The 19,250-nt window shown below is 37.3% G+C and overlaps 1 protein-coding gene and 1 pseudogene across 3 annotated transcripts in view; both read left to right on the top strand.

Annotated features, from left to right (window-relative positions):
- KIAA0825 (KIAA0825 ortholog) overlaps nucleotides 1-19,250 on the top strand; it is a 180,328-nt gene that overhangs the window by 105,453 nt on the left and 55,625 nt on the right. The window lies entirely within an intron of this gene.
- Nucleotides 17,951-18,062, top strand: LOC117055351 (annotated as a pseudogene).

The raw sequence follows: 19,250 nt of genomic DNA, 5'->3' as shown, positions 1-19,250 counted from the left end.
TTGTGAGGCTTATCTGGAGGTAGAGCTGTTACTTAATATTTTCCAGTGTCATTCTTCGGACAGTCATTTGTACCTTTTAAATGTATTTTCAATATTCATTGTTTAGTAAATTGGATGTCTTATTAGCATGGTAGTAGTAGAATGACTTTCATTAGAATTATTTGAGGTAATGAGATACAAACATATGGTATTTATCCCCTCCCTCTGACAAAAAAAGTTGAGGAGCTTTTAGACTACACTAGGATAAAATCAGTGTGGAAAAAACATTTTAAATGGATATGCATTTTTTTAAAAATGCATTGTCATTTATGTTTCCAATCGACTTGTGATCCCATCAATAATGGTGTAATTAAATATGCCAAAGTACATAACTTACAATATATTTAAATATAAAGTAACTGCAATTGAGTTATACATCTTCCATTGTATAGTTTGTTTTAAAACAGTATATTGTGTGCTATTAATATTTATGTAAGTAAATATTCTTCCAAATTAGTCTTTCATCACACTTGTGTTTAATAATAATAATAATATTTGCAGAATCTGCTTTACAATTTTTCAGAAAAAAGTGTTGAATCCCTATTGCTGTATTGCATTGTAATTAGGAATACTAAATAATTATAAAATAGGTGGAAATGCCATACAAAGCAGAGTGGATTTTTTGTGTAGGCATCATTTAAAAGGAACAGATTCATGCAACTTTGACCTGATTTTTCAATGCCTAGTATGGCGAGTACAGCTGCTCTAGCTTAGTAATTATTTGTGATAGGTTGTTTTTGAGTCCCATATGTATAAAAGCTCCAGGCCCAACTATCTCATTTGTTGGCACACAAACAGATTCTTCCAGGTGCTGAATATTAAATTTTAATATATTATTTAAATATTAAGGGAATTATAGTTTCAGTAATTGTATTGCTACAGCTGTACTACAAAATATGGCCGTTACCAGCTAGGAAGGGTGCATTGGTTCAAAATACTTCATAGAAGTAAATATTTGAATTATTATATTGGATAATGCTTCATGTAATTAAATTAATATACTGTACAGTTATTTCAACACATAACCTGTATAAAAATTATATTGTATAAGTTTATAATCAGAATTCATAGTATTTTCATTTTCTTTTGTGCAAAAGACCAGTCTGAGACTTGCATATATTAGTATATACTGACATAGTGAATTTGTACGTTAAATTATAACATTTATAACAGCAAATTGCTATGCAGATATTGTATTGTGTAAGCTGTTTTGGGCACAAGACTTTAGAGGCTTCCCTGCACCTACAAACATAGGTCCAAGTGCATAATACACTGGGTTTCCAACTTTAAATTTCAGGGCATGGGAAGACCCTTCTTGTGTGTCAACATTCTTGATATGAAGTCAGGAAGGAACATGGTGGATCTTTAGTAGAACCTGGTAGAAATTGGTGGGTCAGCTAAAGTGTATGGGGTAATGGACTGAGTTGGTGGGTCCAACACTGCTGTTAATATCAAAAAAGTTTTGTTAGGTCAACTTTGAAGTAGTATTTAATATAGTTAATGACTTTCCAGATATTGGTACTAACTACCTCCTAGAACACATTTTTTACAGAATCATGGGTAGATAGCAACCGTAATAACACATTAAACGAGTCTACTTCTGCTTTTTCCATTCTCACTCATGCAATTAATAGAATCATAGAATTGAAGAGTTTGAAGTGACCCCGAGGGTCATGTAGTCCAACTCCCTGTGATACAGGAATCTCAACAGTTCTGACATCTGAAGTAGCTATCCTCACTCACATGTTACCGTATGCTGGGTATTACTTACATTTAAACTTCAAAATATGTGAGACATACCTAACAAGGATGGATAGTTGGATGGATGGATGGGTGGATGGTGGTAAGGCTGTGGATGATGTGACTACTTTGATTTTAAGGTGGGAGAAATTCCATTTTAAAAGGCAGGGGGAAATGCAATTCTGAAACAATATGTGTTGGACCCAGACCTGCCATTGCACATATGAAAAAGGTTACAGAAGTTGACTGCATCACCTCCCACACTATTTCAGAGGGTCCCCCAACCCTCTGGATTTGCTTGCCAGCAGGCACAGTAATCTGCAGAGAATGTTCTGTGATCAGAAATTCACTCATGGAAAGTCTGGATCCAGTTCAATATCAACAGTTTTCCAGAAGTGTAACAAGCAGTGTAACAAGCAGATTTGTAGTTATCTCTCCAGTTCTCCAAAAGACAAATGCTAGTCCACTTATTGGGAACTGAATATTTGCAGGCTTCTATAGGCCCCCTGCGTAATCATAATATTGAATAAGGAGGGGACAACAGCATATGGTTGCACCTTGTTTTCAGAATTATTATTTCTAAAGGTTATAAGCAAAAGTCATCCCCCAATGAACCCATCTAAAATAATTTACTCAAAAAAGCTAGTTTTGTTAATAAGGCAATGTCCCATATTTTGTGACCCCTCTGAAACAATTAAACTCATTAGAGCATAAGACTCTTAATCTCAGGGTTGTGGGTTTGAGCCCCGTGTTAGACAGAAAAGATGCCTGCATTGCAGCGGGTGGGACTAGATGACCTTTGTGGGGTACCTGCCAACTCAACAATTCTATGAAATTGGTATGATGAGTCTAGGTGGCATATTATTAAATACTCAAGACCAGTCCTCCTTTGAATCTTCGATAAAATCTCTATCCTTTTTCTTTTTAAAAGAAAAAGGTAGGTCTTCACTATCCATCAACAATATATACATTTTACTTATACGATTATGCAAAGAACTTATTATTAATAATTCAAAAATTGATTTTGTACATAAATGAGAGTATTTTACCATGTTATGTAATAATATGCTTATGTTGAAAACACTGAAAAATAGGAGGTCTGATTCTGAACTACTTCTTCCGCATGCAAAATTATGTAATTATTCCCAATTTATTGGTGAAAGCATGCACTGTGGCTTAACAGTTTCAAATTCTTTGTAAAAACTGTAACTCACTTTTAAATCACTCTTACATCACAGCATGTAGCCTTTATATGTAATGAGATGTTGGAGTCATCCTTGAGTTGTATGGAATCACTCATAATGCATAGTACCTCAAAGGTGAACTATGATTTATGCACATAAAAAGCCTATGTGAGTAGGCCCTGCTGCTGCTCAATTCACACCTTGTTGAATGAAATCCAGCCATGATATCCTTTTGCTTGGTATCCAAATGCGTCTTGCCCAATGTCTAAGTCCACTTGTCCAATGGACTTCTGCCCAAACATACTGAGCCTCCCCTTTCTCCTCCTGCGGCTGTCTAACCACCCCCCCCCCATCTGCTCTGGAAGCTTGAGGCAGAATTGGTAGGAGCAGGGCCTGCAGGGAGATAGAGAGGAAAGGGAATTCCTGTTGTTTCTGATGGCTTGATGTTGGATCTCACCCAATATTTTTAAGCACAGGCATTGATTTTGTGTAATCTGCAGTTCACAATGGAGAGTTTGTATTATTGAGGTTTCTCCTACTTTATGTACATTCTACATTCTAGGCAACTGACAATTTCATTAGAACTTAGTTTGGCTAGATCTAAAGCAAAATAAATAAATAAAAATGTAGAAGTGCAATTCAGCATGCTATGTTTGAGTTTCTACAACAATTCTGAAACTGCTTTTAATATAGAGAATGTGTGATCAGAATAGCTCAAGACTGAAGGGACTGAAAAAATAACACCAATAGAGACATGAAGGTAAACTCTTGTTCTCTTGAAACAAGTTAGCTGGAGCTCAAACAAGCGGAAACAATGACTAAAGATGGGCGTAGTGAGTTTTATACACATAAGAAAATCCCTATTTGATCAGGCCAAAGGCCTAGCATCCTGTTCCCCCATAGTGGCCAGCCTGATGCCTGTGGGAAACCCTCAAGCAGGCCTTTGGGGCAATTGTCCTCATCTGCTGTGGTGGCACGGCAGCTGGTATTCAGATATTGGGAGGAGGAGCTCAGGGTAGGGTAGGGTATGGAAAACTAGGGTTTGCATATGGAAGTTGGATGACGACATTGATGCCAACATTGATGCAGTTTTCTCCCATTTGAAGTGCAGAGTGTTTGAGGACTGGGACATTCACAGGGAAACCAAAATGCTTATTTATAAAGCTATTGTACTACCAACCTTATTGTATGCTTGTGAAACATGAATCATTTATAAACGCCATCTCCAACTCCATGAAAGATTCCATCAACGGTGTCTCATTAAAAAATTACATATGACTTGGGAAGACAGGCGAACTAATGCCAGCGTACTGGCAGAAGCAAAGATCACCAGTGTCTTAAAAATCAACTTTGGTGGACTGGTCATGTTGTTCAGATGCCTGATTATTGTCTTCGAAAGCAACTACTTTATTCAGAACTTAAAAATGGAAATGCTGATGGTCAACAAAAGAGGTTTAAAGACTCAAGGCAATTTTTTAAAAAATGTAGTCTAAACACCTACAATTGGGAAACACTGGCCTTCAAGTGCTCCATTTGGAGAACAACTTTTACCAAAAGTGTCATGGACTTGGAAGACGCTTGAACTCGGAATGAAAGGGAGAAACATTTGGCAAACCCTCACCATGATCAACTCCCACCCAGAAACCTATTTCCCCACTGTGGAAGGACGTGTGGTTTCAGAATTGGCCTCCACAGTCACTTATGGATTCACTTTTAAGACCATGTTCATGGAAGGCAATCTTACCCGGCTATGACTGATTGCCAAAGAAGACATCAAAATTCATGTTTACATTTTAAATGTCCTATCACAATAGTTGCTTAACAATGCAAAGATTTCAACTAGCAAATGGTAGTCATGACTAAGACCTTTTTGAAAGCAATTGGAACTTTTAAGCATTTAATTGTATGCTTTCTTTTCATTGCATCTTTGACATGTTTAATATTGCCTAGGATGGATGTAAATTGTATAGATATATATTATGAACAATAAGAACTGAAAGATATATCATATCCTGAAAGTTAGATCATATTAATTTCCCACACCTTAATCCCAAAAGCATTTAATTGGAAGTAAGGACAGTTTACACAGTATTCCTGAAAGCGTCTTCTTATGCACAGAAGCCTATGACTGTAATAGCTACTGGTTCTGATGGGTGATACTGTCAACTGGACACTCCGTAACTCATCTTCTGGTAGCATGAGGAGTCTTCTAGCACACAGTGCTTGTTCCTCTCTAGTGCTGTAGGACTGAATGGTTTTCTTGACTACTCACCATGGCCATTGCATTTTTTAACACAAAAAGCATAAAATAGCAGTTTACAGGGGAATCAAAGTTTAAGCAGGCCACTTACATCATAGATGTTGATTTATTAAAACAACAAAATTAAAGGAATTAAACAAGGTGGCCATATTCACCAATCACATTTTGATTTACATAATTTCCCCTTACTCTTGCAGCTGTAGAACAAATTTAGTGACAGCCCTTGCAATATATTTTTGTTCATTTTTAAATAAAATAACCATTTAACATGCCAATAGGTTTGTCCATAATTAGCCAAATGGTGCTGTAAGAAGAATCCCCATGGTGTTGGAGAGTGAGTGGGCAGTTGGGTAGGGGGAACATAGTGTGGTTAGACTGAGACTATTCATTTCATTGTAGCATCTGTCGAACAATATCTGCTACAACCAGCTAAAAGCAATTGACCCTGTGGTATCAGTGAGATTTAAAGCAGTAATGCTTTGGATCACAGCCCGATTCTCCAGTCCTAAATATCTAAGTTGGTAAATCTACTATCATGTTACTATAATATAACAATGCCAACAACTTACTACATTTTGCTGTGTTCTGATGAAGTATGTATGTTCCATTGCAAATACTCTGTGGTAAGAGCAAGTTTTAACACTTTCACACAGATTGCTCTTGCTACAGGGCTGCCACTGAAAACAGCATGCCTTTGGTGTATTTCTCCACCCTGCATCCTATAACATTTACATGCTGTTGCTATGTGCTGTGCAGCCATCATGTAGTTTCTCTGCCGCTTCTACTGGCTGCCAGAGAAGTGGCATTGATAGTGATGATGCTCAGTACATGATAGTTTGCTCAGCTTGGTGAGAGCTCATAAACATTACAATCCACTGAAATGTAGATGCTGAGATGGTGGTGTCTTTACTTTATCAATATCACTATAACAAGTGTAACATATGCTCTTGGTATTTGATGCACCCTCTGTATTTTGAAGAATGAGGCGGTAAGCTGAAGTGGGAATTTATGGACTGGTACCGCTTCAGATTACAGGTGGATGGTCAGCTTTTAGAATGCTCCCCTACTTTAAAAAGCTCTGTACATGTAGGACTGCACTAAACCTTCCCCTTGAGATGCTGGTTTTCTACATGTAGGTTGTTGTATTTTAATGGGAAAGCATATAAAGTATTTTAATTTATTCAAATAGAAAACTGTTCTTTGTTCTGTGCAAGACAGAAAGAGTTTGGGAAGGAGCACTATTGCATCAGGCCCTGAAGAAGGGCAAAACACAGAGGCATCAGTGTATGAATTAACGAATGCTATGTCTGTAGATGGCAGCTTGGGGATTTTGATCAATGGGCTATTGCTTGCATTGTCCCTGGCTTGCCCTTTTTGGCTGCACTCAACCACCCACATACCTTTGGTTTGTAGTGGAGTAGTTGGTTGTGTCAATGCCAGGTAGGATTCCTTCCTCTCCGTCCCACGCAGTCTACAAGATTAACAATGGGAGATGGGTTTTTCACCTATACTGCACTGTTTATCTTGGATCTAGATTGGCAGTTAGTGCAAGGAAGTGCCTGAGACTATTCATCAAAGTAGCAGGTATAAGCAGAATTAGCAGTGAGCACTTGGAGGCACCAAAATGGCGAAGGCAGATTCGCTAGACCTGTCACACACAATTTGGACCCTGGGATGATGAAAGGAACCCATTTGCAACTAACCTGGCAAACACACTCAGATTCTGTCATTCTCAGGGCATAGTCAAATGGAAATGCCAATTGTGTGACTGGTTGGGGAGATGGCAGGCAGCTGACTCAGGGTCTGATCAAGCTCATCCTTACATAAATCAGGAATGGTTTTAAGGTGGGTCCTGCATCATTATACAGTTTTACACAGTCACAGAATTGATCTCTATTATGTTTACAGTTGTAATAAAGAAGGGGCCTCAGCTAACTCAGTTCATGCTGAAATAGGGGGTCATATTCATAGTTGTAAGAATAACAGCTCTGTTGCCAAAACCATTATTTGTAGAGTTAATATTTGTAGACTATTAAATAGCTTTTTATATATTTATTTTTTCTGTTTCCCCCCAACAATATGGTTTTAAGGTGGGCTACTAAAGTTGGATGCGATTCAGTACCCAAAGAAACAGTTGTGTTTATTAAATCTCTGGAAGGGACAGCTAACACATCAACACATTGCTTATCATTTTTGTTAAATCTACATACTAGGTGAAACAATTTTTTTGTTCTGACTTAGTAGAAAATACATCATGAGCATAAAGTCTGCAATAATTAAAAGTGTTGTGAGACTAGTAAATTATGGTATTCAAAACGTTTGTTAATACAGTTCCAGAAAACATAGCAATTTTACAAAAACCAACATATTTTCTTGTCATTATGTTTCTATCTAAAAAATTTTAGTACAGTTTTCCTTTAGTGCAGATAAAAGTGGCAAGCTTAATTCTTGTGATTGTGTGGGATTTGGACCCATTATAACTTGAGAAATTAATTGGGGTAAAAATACAAAGGATTGCAGAAAAGTCTTCTATTTCTTGCATTTGCTCTCTCCTGTATATCACATAATTTGTGAATAGTTTTTCAACTTTTTCACAGTGTCCAGAGACTCTTAAATCTGTTCTGTGAACTCCACACACTTGCAACTTAAGGTCATCAAAGTTTTGAATGTTAACATTTCTTATAATATTGAAAGTTAGACAAAATACCCTTAAAGGCCTCATTTACATGTAACACTAAGCTTAGTGTGAGTGAGCAAGTTTGCTGGTGAACAGTTAGAAAATCATAGCCTTCTTGCTCTTTCACCGCTCCTGTTGCATTACCAGGAACTAAGCCATAGTTTGGCTTAGGATTAAGTGTGAATTAATATGTCTCAGTGTAAAATAATTACAGTATATGCTTAGGGTAGAGTCTTCTTTCAGGTGATCCTGCAGTCCAACTTGCATCATCTCTGACCAGTGACCATGCCAGCTGGGGCTGATGGGAGGGTCACAATTTCCTTTCTCCTGCTTTAGACAGAAGAAACTCAATTCCTCTGCTATGTATTGGCATATACATATGCCGCCATGATTGAGAAAGAGCTATTAATCTGTCAGCCCTTTCTGTGTCACTGGATGAGAGGCAATAAATTGATGGTTAATCCAGATAAGACAGAGGCACTGCTAGTGGGTGGTTCCCTAGACTGGATGGATGGGAGACTGCCTGCTCTTGAGGAGTTTACATTCCCTTTAAAGGAGCAGGTACATAGCTTGGGAGTGCTCTTGGACCCATTGCTGTCACTTGAAGCCCAGGTGGTCTTGATGGAATGGAGTGCCTTCTGTCAGCTTTAGCTGATGGCCAGGCTATGCCCCTATCTGGACAGGGATAGCTTAACATTAGTGGCCTATGCTTTGATAACATTTAGTTTAGATCACTGCAATGTGGTATACATTAGGCTGCCTCTGAAGATAGTTCAGAAACTTCAGCAGGTGCAAAATTCAACATCCAGGTTACTCAGTGGGGCAAAACAAGTTGAAAATATAACGCCAATCCTGCCCCGACTACACTGGCTGCCAATTACCGGTAGTTTCTGGGACCAATTCAAATTGCTGGTGCTGACCTATTAAGCCTTATGTGGCTCAGGACCTCAGAATACCACCTCTCCCCATACAAACTGACCTGGGCCCTGCGCTTGCCATCTAAGGCCCTCTCCCTGAGAGATTTGGAGTTGAAGAACATGAGCCTTTTCTGTGGTGGAATGCTTTCCCCAGAGAGGCTTGCCTGGTGCCATCATTACATGCTGCAGGCAAAAACATTCCTCTTTACCTAGGCCTTTGACCGTTAAACGATCTATGGCTTTTTAAATGGTGGGGGGGGGGACTGTGATTTTATTGTTTTTTTATTATTATGTTCTGGAAATTGTGTTTTTAGTGTTGTAAACTGCCCTAGAATCTTTAGCCAAAGGGTGGCTTGTCAATTGAAATAATAATAATAATAATAATAATAACAACAACAACAACAACAACAACAATAACAATAATAATATAGTATTTTAAAAGTAAAGAAACTCATTTCTAGGGGAAATTATAGTACTTTGGTTAATACCAGCCTTGTACTTCTAATTACAAATCATAAGCACCATTCACTTATAACAGTGAAGCTATTTTGTTTTTCACTTTTTTGCATTCAGAATAAGATCTCAGGAATTAAAACAGTGAAATAGATTTCAGAGGCCTACAAAATGTATGTTGAACATTCATCTTTTTTCATGCTCAGTAATTAAAAATGGCTGTGGACATTTTTTTTTTAATCCTCTGAGATTTGCCAAATGCTATAGCTTTCAACATTTGTAGAATGATTTCTTCACCTGCTCAATATGCTATTAACCAAATATAAGAATAGCTTGAGGAATTTAAGGGTGGGAAAGTTCATCTCTTGGCTTCTGGTTTTCAGCACACAAAAGTTTGTCACTCTTATTAGTTTCTAAATTGTAAGAACAAAAGTAATTAATAAGTCTTTTGTCATGGATAGCAAATAAAAAAATCCTTTTAGTATTTGTATGTCATCATGCAGGCCTAGAAAATTAGCCTAATTTATTATTTAAAACACTGGTGGGATTCCTAATTGCATTCATCATTAGATATGACACGTTTAGACTGAAGAACCGTATCCAGTGAGAATTTTCCAGTTTGAATTTTGAAATAAAAATATTTTTCAAGAGATCCCTAGCTATTCCTTGTTACCATGACAACAGCCCTATTTGTCTGAGAGCTCAGTCCATGGCCAATGAGAGAGCAAGCAGCATCAACTAAACATACGAATACATCAAAGACAAATTCATATACTCAATCTGATCAGCTCAATTAATGTAAGAACAGAAGCTGAAGGGGGTTAAAAGAGGGCACCCATTCAGGATAGATGGAGCCCCTTTTAACAGAATACATACGCTGGCCTTTGGGGGGAGGAATTTAGCACACTGTCAAAAACATTATCAGAAAAGGAAAGTACTAGGCCTCCTACACCTAACAGATATGAAGCTGTCAGACAAAGAATAGCACTATTCATTAAATGACACTTATTTTCTCCCACTTTACAAGAATACAGCGAACAAAACAAGCAGGGGAGCAGCTGAGAAAGACACTTTTTTCTTTTCCTAGTGATGACAGACATGCAGCAATTATGGTGATAACTAAGGAATACTAAACAAGAAGCCAGACTCCATTCTGTTTATCACCTCAAATTTTATGTTACCAAATTTGCATGCAACTCTTGTTTTCTTCTATTATTTATGCCTGGGACAAATTGGATCCCTTTGTTTTTAACATGGTGCTTTCAATTTTAGTGAAGAGCTTCTCTCTAAACTAAACACATTCTCTCACTTCTCCTAAATGGCCATATCAAGTTAGAAGTGTGTTTTGAAGTAAGACATTTTCAAAGCACAGCAAAACTGTTATCTGTTGGGGGCAGGGAGACGAAAAAAATAGTGTAATGTCATTTATTGTATAATACTTCAGTTACATGTAGTTCAAATGCGATATAGCGAAAGTCTTCTTAATTGCTGCCAGTAGAGAGTAAGAATACACGTGGTAGCTTTTAATGGATTCATTTTAGTTATTTTAGAAAGTAGCATGCAATAGAAAGTGCCAACCTTCTACAGTTTCTAACAGGTGGAAGTAAAAGGGAGATCCCTCTGGATTAGTAGGTTTAAGAATCTTATGTTTAAACCAAAATGATTTGATTTCTGACCCATTATCAATAGTCTGCTACTTATATCTGCATGATCTTGGCCTGATTGATACCGACTTCGTAGCCATGTGTTCTATAATGTGCTGTCAGGAAAAGCTGACAGTTGCAATGAAAGAACAATAAATGCAGGACAGGAGTAATGTAAAGGTCCAGCCAAACTGTATGAAAACTGATAGCTGGGATATTGGCTCCTATGTAACCATGTATACCAGTGCCTTTGAGAATTTAGTTTGAGTGAATTAAAATGGTCTCCTGATACATGGAACGGGGGGGGGGGATCTTCATTTACAGAACCTGCAGAGTTTGCCAAAATACTGTACTAAGAGAGTAGAGCCAATATATAAAAAGAAACAGCCTTTCTCAAAAATCTGGGCATGTCTGACACCTTGGAAGAACTGACACTTGAAAAATCTATAAACTTATAAGCATGCTATAAGCATATCTAAAGTATGTGTAAAAAAAATTGAGAAGCCTGTAATTTTAAGCACACTTACTTAGAAAACAATTGAAATTAGTTGAATTTCTCAGTAAATATGAGTTGGATTCCTCCTGTTTTGTTTTTGGTTGCTGATGGGCCAAGCAATCCTCTGGTCCTGTTATGGTAGCCACTGCTAAGCTGGTTTTAAATCAGCAGGGCTAGTCGTGATTCTGTAACCATGAACAGCAATGTAAAAAATGCATTAAGACTAGTAAGGTGGCAAGTCAACATAGCAAGAACAGCCACTCCCATAGCATCCTTAACAACTCCATTGCCATCCGACAATCACAGTGATGCTCCTAAGAATTTCCCCTCATTTGTCTTGCATGAAAGACATCAGTGAACATGCTATGCTGGAATTAGGGGAGAAATTCAATTGGGTTCATATTTAAAGGCAAATTTATCAAATTCACACTTATCCTAATTTTACAAGCATTCTTCAATCAAACAATAATTACAAAAATGTATATGTTATGTTAAAGTGTGTGTAAAAATTAATATATTTGTGAAAATAGCATACAGGTGTGCATTATGTTTGGATAAACTAATTGCAAAAATGTGTACATTAGTCAAAACTGCATATAAAATGTGTTTATTTGGATAAATTCAGACTAAAATGCTGAAGAATTTTCAGGAGAATTTTTTTTTACTGAATTTAAGACTGGCAAAATGAGAAGCAGAACCAAAATTAACATATTCTTTAATCCCTAGGTAAAATCATGGGGGGGGGGGGTGTCATAGAAACTACGCTTCTGCTACATACTGTGCCAAAGCATACTCCCAGAAATGAATTCACAATGCCATCCCTAGCTCAGGCTTCCATAATGTACTGGGAAGTAGGGCAGCAACTGCTAAATGCAAGCTGATGGGCTTCCTAAAATAGGCTTGAAGAATCCCTTGACATTCCATACACAGCCAGAAGCAGTTGGCAAACAATCCTTTTGACAGAAACATAGCCAGGGCCAGACAGGAAAAGAAGTGCCTTTCCAGTCACAACAGCCAATCAACATCATGGTCCAGATGTTAGGTGGTTTTTATGAAGAACTTACAGGCTACAGGCCCACAGGAGAAGGCTTTGAATCTTTCTGCAGTATTTATTTATAAGATTTTTGTCATGAAGTCCTAGGGCAGGTTACAACAAATAGGAAATACAGTTTTAAACAGATAAAAATCACAAAGATTTTCAGATCACAGCAAATTCAGAAAAGGTGGTGGGGCACCAAAAAACTAAATACCTTAACTGTCAAAGGTCAGGGTATAGAGGTGTGTCTTCAGCACATGGCAAAAACCATACCAGTGAAGATGTTAGATGCACCACTGTGAGGAGGGAGTTCTACAATTTAGGGGCTGCCACAGAGGAAGCCCTGTCTAAGTTGCCAGTCCTCACACTTCTGAGTGTGGAAGAAGGTTGGTAGGATTGAAGATAGTCTCTCAGATATTTAGACCCTATGTTCTACCAGGACCTGTGCCTACCTAGGCAATGCACACATTTGTGCTGGATTTTGTGTGAGATCAACAAGCATTTTGCAAGGGATCAGAACTTATGGATGGCACTTGCACATTCCAACAAAGAGGAAATGTGTCAGCAAAAAGAAATGGGGACATAGATTTCCATAAAATTTGCATAGGATTCTGCATGCAACCTGCATAGGCTAATTTAGAAGTATAGGTGCAAATTAGACATAGTTACCATAATTTAAATCAAAATACATTTCTCACAATAGTGAAGGAGACTGTGGCTTGTGTGAAAACTGCTGATGGGCAACTTCAGTGCCTGCCCCTGTTTTCCCTTCTGTTAACTGAATAGAACCAAACGGAGGACACCTTCAAACAGAGGACTGTGCTCTGTAAATTAGAATACTGCATCAATAAAGTCACAGCGTGCAACAGTGTAAGCTGTCTGGTTTCCCAGCAGAGAAGAGCAGTACAATAGTAAGTGAAATATATGAATGTGACTTCTACAATGGCAAGCCTTCTTCCTTTGTGTCTTGCTGGTACACAACTATGGTAGAATTTTTGTAGGGGATACCTTAAACCAAATGTTGTTGGACTACACCTCCCACCATCCATAACCATACTCTAAGTTTGCTGGGGATGAGTGGAACTGGTGTTCAAGAATAACTGGGTACTAAAGATAGAATAACTATGTTCTAAGAGGTCTAGCTAATGTTTACTTCTCTGTTCATGCATGGAACCCGGGTCTGCTAGCCAGATACGCCAGTGTGTGAGGAGCCTTATATGAAGCCATAGTTAAGTAGTAATTCAGCTAGGTAATTTTAGATCTTGGTCTTAAGAGCTCCCCTTTTAGATAAGCATTACTTACAGCACAAAATTGCTAATATGTATGCTAATACTGTTAATTAAAGATAACCATTACAAACCAAATACTCCCTTTAAATTATATACAGTAAAACATAAAGATTGATCTTGTATCTACAGTAATGCATGCTCTTTTTCAGGGGACCAACAAAGCAGTTTGCTATTAGTAAGGTGCAATGATATAAACCTATTGCACACTGGAGGTTCCCCTTGTTAGTTACAGTCTACATTTTTGCAAAATATGCATACTCCTGCTTTTATATATGATAGTGGATCTCCTGGAAAATACAAACTACATAGAGATGAATGCTATTCTGAGCTCAGCTAATCAGCAGAGAGGAGAGAGAAATATCTGCAATCTGCATTCAGATAATGATGAAGCACATATATATATATTTACACACACACACACACACACACACACCTTTTTGTGGGTGGGTGGTGTAATTTTGGATACACACACACACACACACACACAACTGCACAAAAAAGGTATCAGTAGACTCAGGGTGCCTGTAAGGTGTGCAGGTAAGCCAAAAACCTTTCAGAGAGAAAAAGAATCTAACGGCTCTATAATAACTCAGTGACACAGAATGTTGGCTGCCTGACTATGAATAAAATAGACAATCAGATGGGAGGGGAAATAGAATGAAGTAGCTGGAATAGCAGGACAGAGAAACACAGAAAGAACTGCCTCAGTTTTTTTTTAAGAAGTTGTAAGTAAATAAAAATAAAATAACTACACAAGAAAGAAACTTGCAATTACCATATTTTCCGGCATATAAGACGACTGGGCGTATAAGACCACCCCCAACTTTTCCAGTTAAAATATAGAGTTTGAGATATACTTGACCGCAGATTCTCCACCCGGCGTATAAGACGACCCCCGACTTTTGAGAAGATTTTCCTAGATTAAAAAGTAGTCTTATACGCCAGAATATACAGTATTTTACTTTTCTATAAATCTATCAAGCTAAATTCCTAATAAATGTGTTACATTATTTATATGTATAATAAACACAAAATAAATAAGAGAGCAAATGTCAACTGTTTAGGATAGCTCACTTCCTAGTTCACACAGGGATTTATGTTCTTAGACATCAGTGGAGAAGATAAAGAAATAAATGTAGCACAGATTGGAAACAAACTGACATCTCAGACACAGCCTAGATATAAGAGTTCCTGCTCTAACTCAAGTTTTTATGTTTCAAGTTTTGTGAAAAATTCAAAAAACAAAAAAGCCCCACTACTATAGCAAATTCCAAAGCAAATGCACTTAATAGGGGTTGTTGCTGCACTAATGACAGCTGTGTTGTGTAATTCACACTGAATACTGCAGATCATTCTCTGGCTGATTTATGTCAGCCCTGCACTGGCTATTACAGGTTGAGAGTTGGGCTGGAGCTGAGTGAGTAGCTTACAGTATCCTTGCTGTTTATTCACCGCATTACAGATTGCACTGAGAAAGTAGTATACAATAACCCTGCAGTATAGCTCACTGTTGTACTAGTAGTGCAAGAAGAAGAGCTGTGCTGAGAGAAAATAGCTTACAGCACCCTTGCAATGTAGTCCATGGTTGATACTCCAGGCCACAGCTGGGGCTACTTAAATTGCCCCTTCACATCTCTTTCTAGGCCAAATCAAGCACTTAATAATTGCATGGAGATACCTCACATTCCATTGACTTGCCTGTAAACTGGTGGCACTATTTTAACGTTTAAAAGCAATAAATAATTTTTGCACATGAAGTAAGACCCAAATTAGAGTAGAGATTAAATTGTGTGTGCGTGCGTTTTAAGCCACCTCAGCAACACATTCAGGCAAAACACACAAGTCTTGCTTGTTAAAATAGTAACAGTGAATCCTGTTTCAAAGGTACCTGAATTTCTTGTGAATACTAAGTGCTCTTTTGTTTATCCTCCCACTGATAACTTTGATGAGAAGTTGTTGCTTCCATTGCAAACTGACAATTGTTTGCACTTTTGTCTGGAGTATACCGGTAGGTTGAAACTCAGTTGAAATCATATTAAGGTTTGTCAATTTCTTAAGTGCCATAGTGAGTTATATTGGTTCCTGCTGTTTAGGGTTGAGTTAAGCTCAGGACTTTTTTTCAGCTGGAACTTGCCAGAACTGAGTTCCAGTACTTCTCAGGTGGCCCCCATTGCCGTCATAAGAGAACAAGGGAGTTCTGGCCCCTCTTTTTCCCTAGAAAATAGCACTGTTTGTTTGCTTTCAAAAGTAATGGCCTTGCATTTGTATGGTTCTCAAACACCTAACCTTCTGTGGATTGGAGTCTGCTACTAGCTGCAGGAGACAAGCAGACTCCTCACTGTTATACTGTGCTCCATTGTACATTGTTCAGAAGGGACCCCCAACCTTCCAGAGAGATTTTTTGGGGACATAGGTGTTTAGAGGAAAGAGAAGGGCGAGAGAACTTCCCTTCTGTGTACTTCTTTAATTTCACTTATCTCAGGATCCATACCATCATATTTTATCCCTTGACTCACATATAAAGAGGCATGATTATATATAATACCTCTGAGCGATGACTGAAAGTAAACACGAACCTATCAGGTTTGATTATGAATATATATTTTTAACACTAGTTTTTCAGTTAAAGGATATTTTAAGATTACATTCTGTTGTATTACTTTCCTTGCATATTTTTTCAGTAGCTTAATGTTCTTTTTCATTTGTTTCAGTTTACTCCTTATTTTTTAAATATATGGGATTCTAAAGTGAGTATATTGCACTTTTTGTTTTCATATTTCTTTTTTAACATAGTATTCACCTAATTTATTCACATACCTGTAGTATTCTTTTTAAACATAGTATTCACCTAATTTATTCACATTGCTATATGATTAAATAGTAACCAGCAGTAGACAATGCATTTAATTTTCTTTGTTTAAAAATACTTAAGTCTGTTGTTGAGTGAGACAATTTATTCAAACAATCTTATAAATATCATATTTAATAAAGAGCAATCCAAGGCAAAGAGAGCAAATGTCTTTATCCATAAGCAACCAGATGAGAAATGGATTTTTATTCAGTCAGATCTTTTTAGTCAATGAAACAGCACTTTCATGCATACTGCACTCAAGTGATAATTAATATAGTCTAATTCAGGACATGATGCTTGAATTGATGTACTGTCATCGATACCCCATGTTAGAATCAAACCTTGACAGGGGTTTAATACCCTGGAACAGGTCATCATATGATAATACTTCTTTTGCTTTTCAGTATTTGTCTTCAGCCAAGCAAAGTATTACAAGATGGGTTAAAAAAAAGGAAATAATTACAAATGAAGAATGACGCAGGCTGTGAATAGAACATATGTTAGGCTAGGCAGAGGCATCAGTGAATTATAACATTTCATGATGAAGCGGCACTGGGGCTGAACGGACCTATTTTAAACCTTGATGTATTTTATCTCTACTGTATTTGGACTGTCATCTTTGGAGAAAGACTTTGTGTAATTGAGAGTCAACTCCAATCTGCGTGACTTGAGCATGAAGTGTAGGGTAGATGAACAGTATTATGGAAGAAAGGGAAGCATCTAATAAGGTATAAATGAGTTATAACCTGTTGTACCATAGACTTTCAGCCATATCTTGTAAAATACTATTTTCAGATATATTAATTTCAAATATGATGCTCATAACATAAAATTTTAAAATTATTTTAATTACACGCTGTTTTTGTTATATTGCTATAATATGCTATAATTTGCACATGCCTCTTTAGAAAGACTTAAAATAAGTTTAAAACATGAGGCTGTGTAGTACTGAAAAAAATTACTTTGAATCAAATAAGTCTGGGTTTCTTGAGTCAAGTGGTGGGGCAAAAATGTTTAAATGTTGTTGTTTTTTAATTATTGTATTTCAGTATTTTGCTGGAAACGGCCTAGAGTTGTTTCATCATTATCATCATCATCATCATCATCATCATCATCATCATCTCTCAAGATTAACAACTTGAATATTAGGAAGGCACTTGAAGGGTTTAGAACATAAAAACCTAAGTTTCCTTAGAGAGATATCCTCCAAGAAGTAGCATACAGTAGAACAAAAATGGTTCTGAGATACCAGTCCTGTGAATCTATGACATAGTCTGAAGCTGTATGTGCTGCTTTCTGATCTTTGGAGGGGGGTGCGGGGGGAGTTCACAGGAATTCTTAGTCTGAGTCATAAAATAAGGTCTTATCGCTTCTTGGCCTTTTAGCTACGATCAAGTGTAGTATCTGCTCTTATCAGTTTAATAAAATACGATCTCAGAATTAATTATTAAGTAGATTTTTTTCTAATAGACTTTCCTGCCATGTTTTCAGTGGCTGGGTACCAAAATGGTGACTTCTAATGAGCAAGTGTTTTGTGTTCTTTTTCTCTCTCAGAAGGCAAGTCAGTATTACTCCTATTTTACAAATGAGAAATGGAAAAAGATATACCGGTAGTGACTTGGCCAATCCAAAGATTGAGCTAGGAGTCAGTCTTGAACCCAGACACCTACGCACATTATCCCCTGGCATATACTGGCTCTTAAAAACTAGGTGCAAACATTAGGTAAAACACGATAGGTAAAACACTGCATATCATGTCAAAGGCAAGATGTACTATTTGGTTTTCCTTCTTCCAGTGTGGGAAGTAGCACTTAATGTACCACATCTCCTATAAGGGAAATGTAATTGAACTTGCTGTCAGAAGCGCAAGGAGGAAATGTGAAAAATCTGAAGCTATTCTGTAAAGACTAACCCCAAACCATAATCTCTGAAGAACTTTTCCTTTCCTCAAATGTTAAGGGTATGTGATATATGTATATAGATATATATGTTTTGATATATATGATATTTATGTTATATATTTTGTCTCATTAAGAGGGGTTTATAAAAGTTTTTGTAAATTATCAGCTACTCATAATTAGTAATATGAAGTGGGAGGTCTATTGATGTACTTGCTTGGGGCTCTTGTTTTTTTTCTAACTGTTCACCAGCCCCAAGTTCCACTAATTTAAAATTCAATGGTACTTCTGCTTGGAGTATATTTTAAGTACTGAACTATTGATCTTCTCTGGAAGCTCTTTTGAAAAAAGGATAAATACACGCCTGTCAGATGGTGAGCTTGGGCAAGACGTGCTCTCTCTCTCTTTCTCTCACGCTTAAGATTTTCATTTTAGTTGCTATGGTATGCTTCATCCTGAAGTACGTTCCACTGGTCAGAACCTTTAGTTCATCCACTTATTTTATGACAGAAAGTCTTAGATAATATGTTTTGCATTTGCACAAAAAAACCTCAACAACAATAGCAAAGGAAGAAGCCTGTGCTTTAGAGAGCCCCCTGGCTAAATTCTCAGAATGTACGGTATATCTGCATTACTGACAAGTGAGGTATGACATAGTAGTAAGAGTAACAAATTATATGGTTTCACAGTGAAGAGACATCAGGCTGGAGAGATTGAGACAAGGTGGCAATGATGTGCACTGGGCCATTGCAACCCCTGTTAGTTGC

Source organism: Lacerta agilis, chromosome 11, assembly GCF_009819535.1.
Source record: "Lacerta agilis isolate rLacAgi1 chromosome 11, rLacAgi1.pri, whole genome shotgun sequence".
Lineage (NCBI taxonomy): Eukaryota > Metazoa > Chordata > Lepidosauria > Squamata > Lacertidae > Lacerta > Lacerta agilis.
Note: the sequence above shows the minus strand (reverse complement) of the source record. Positions and strands in the feature narration are given on the sequence as shown.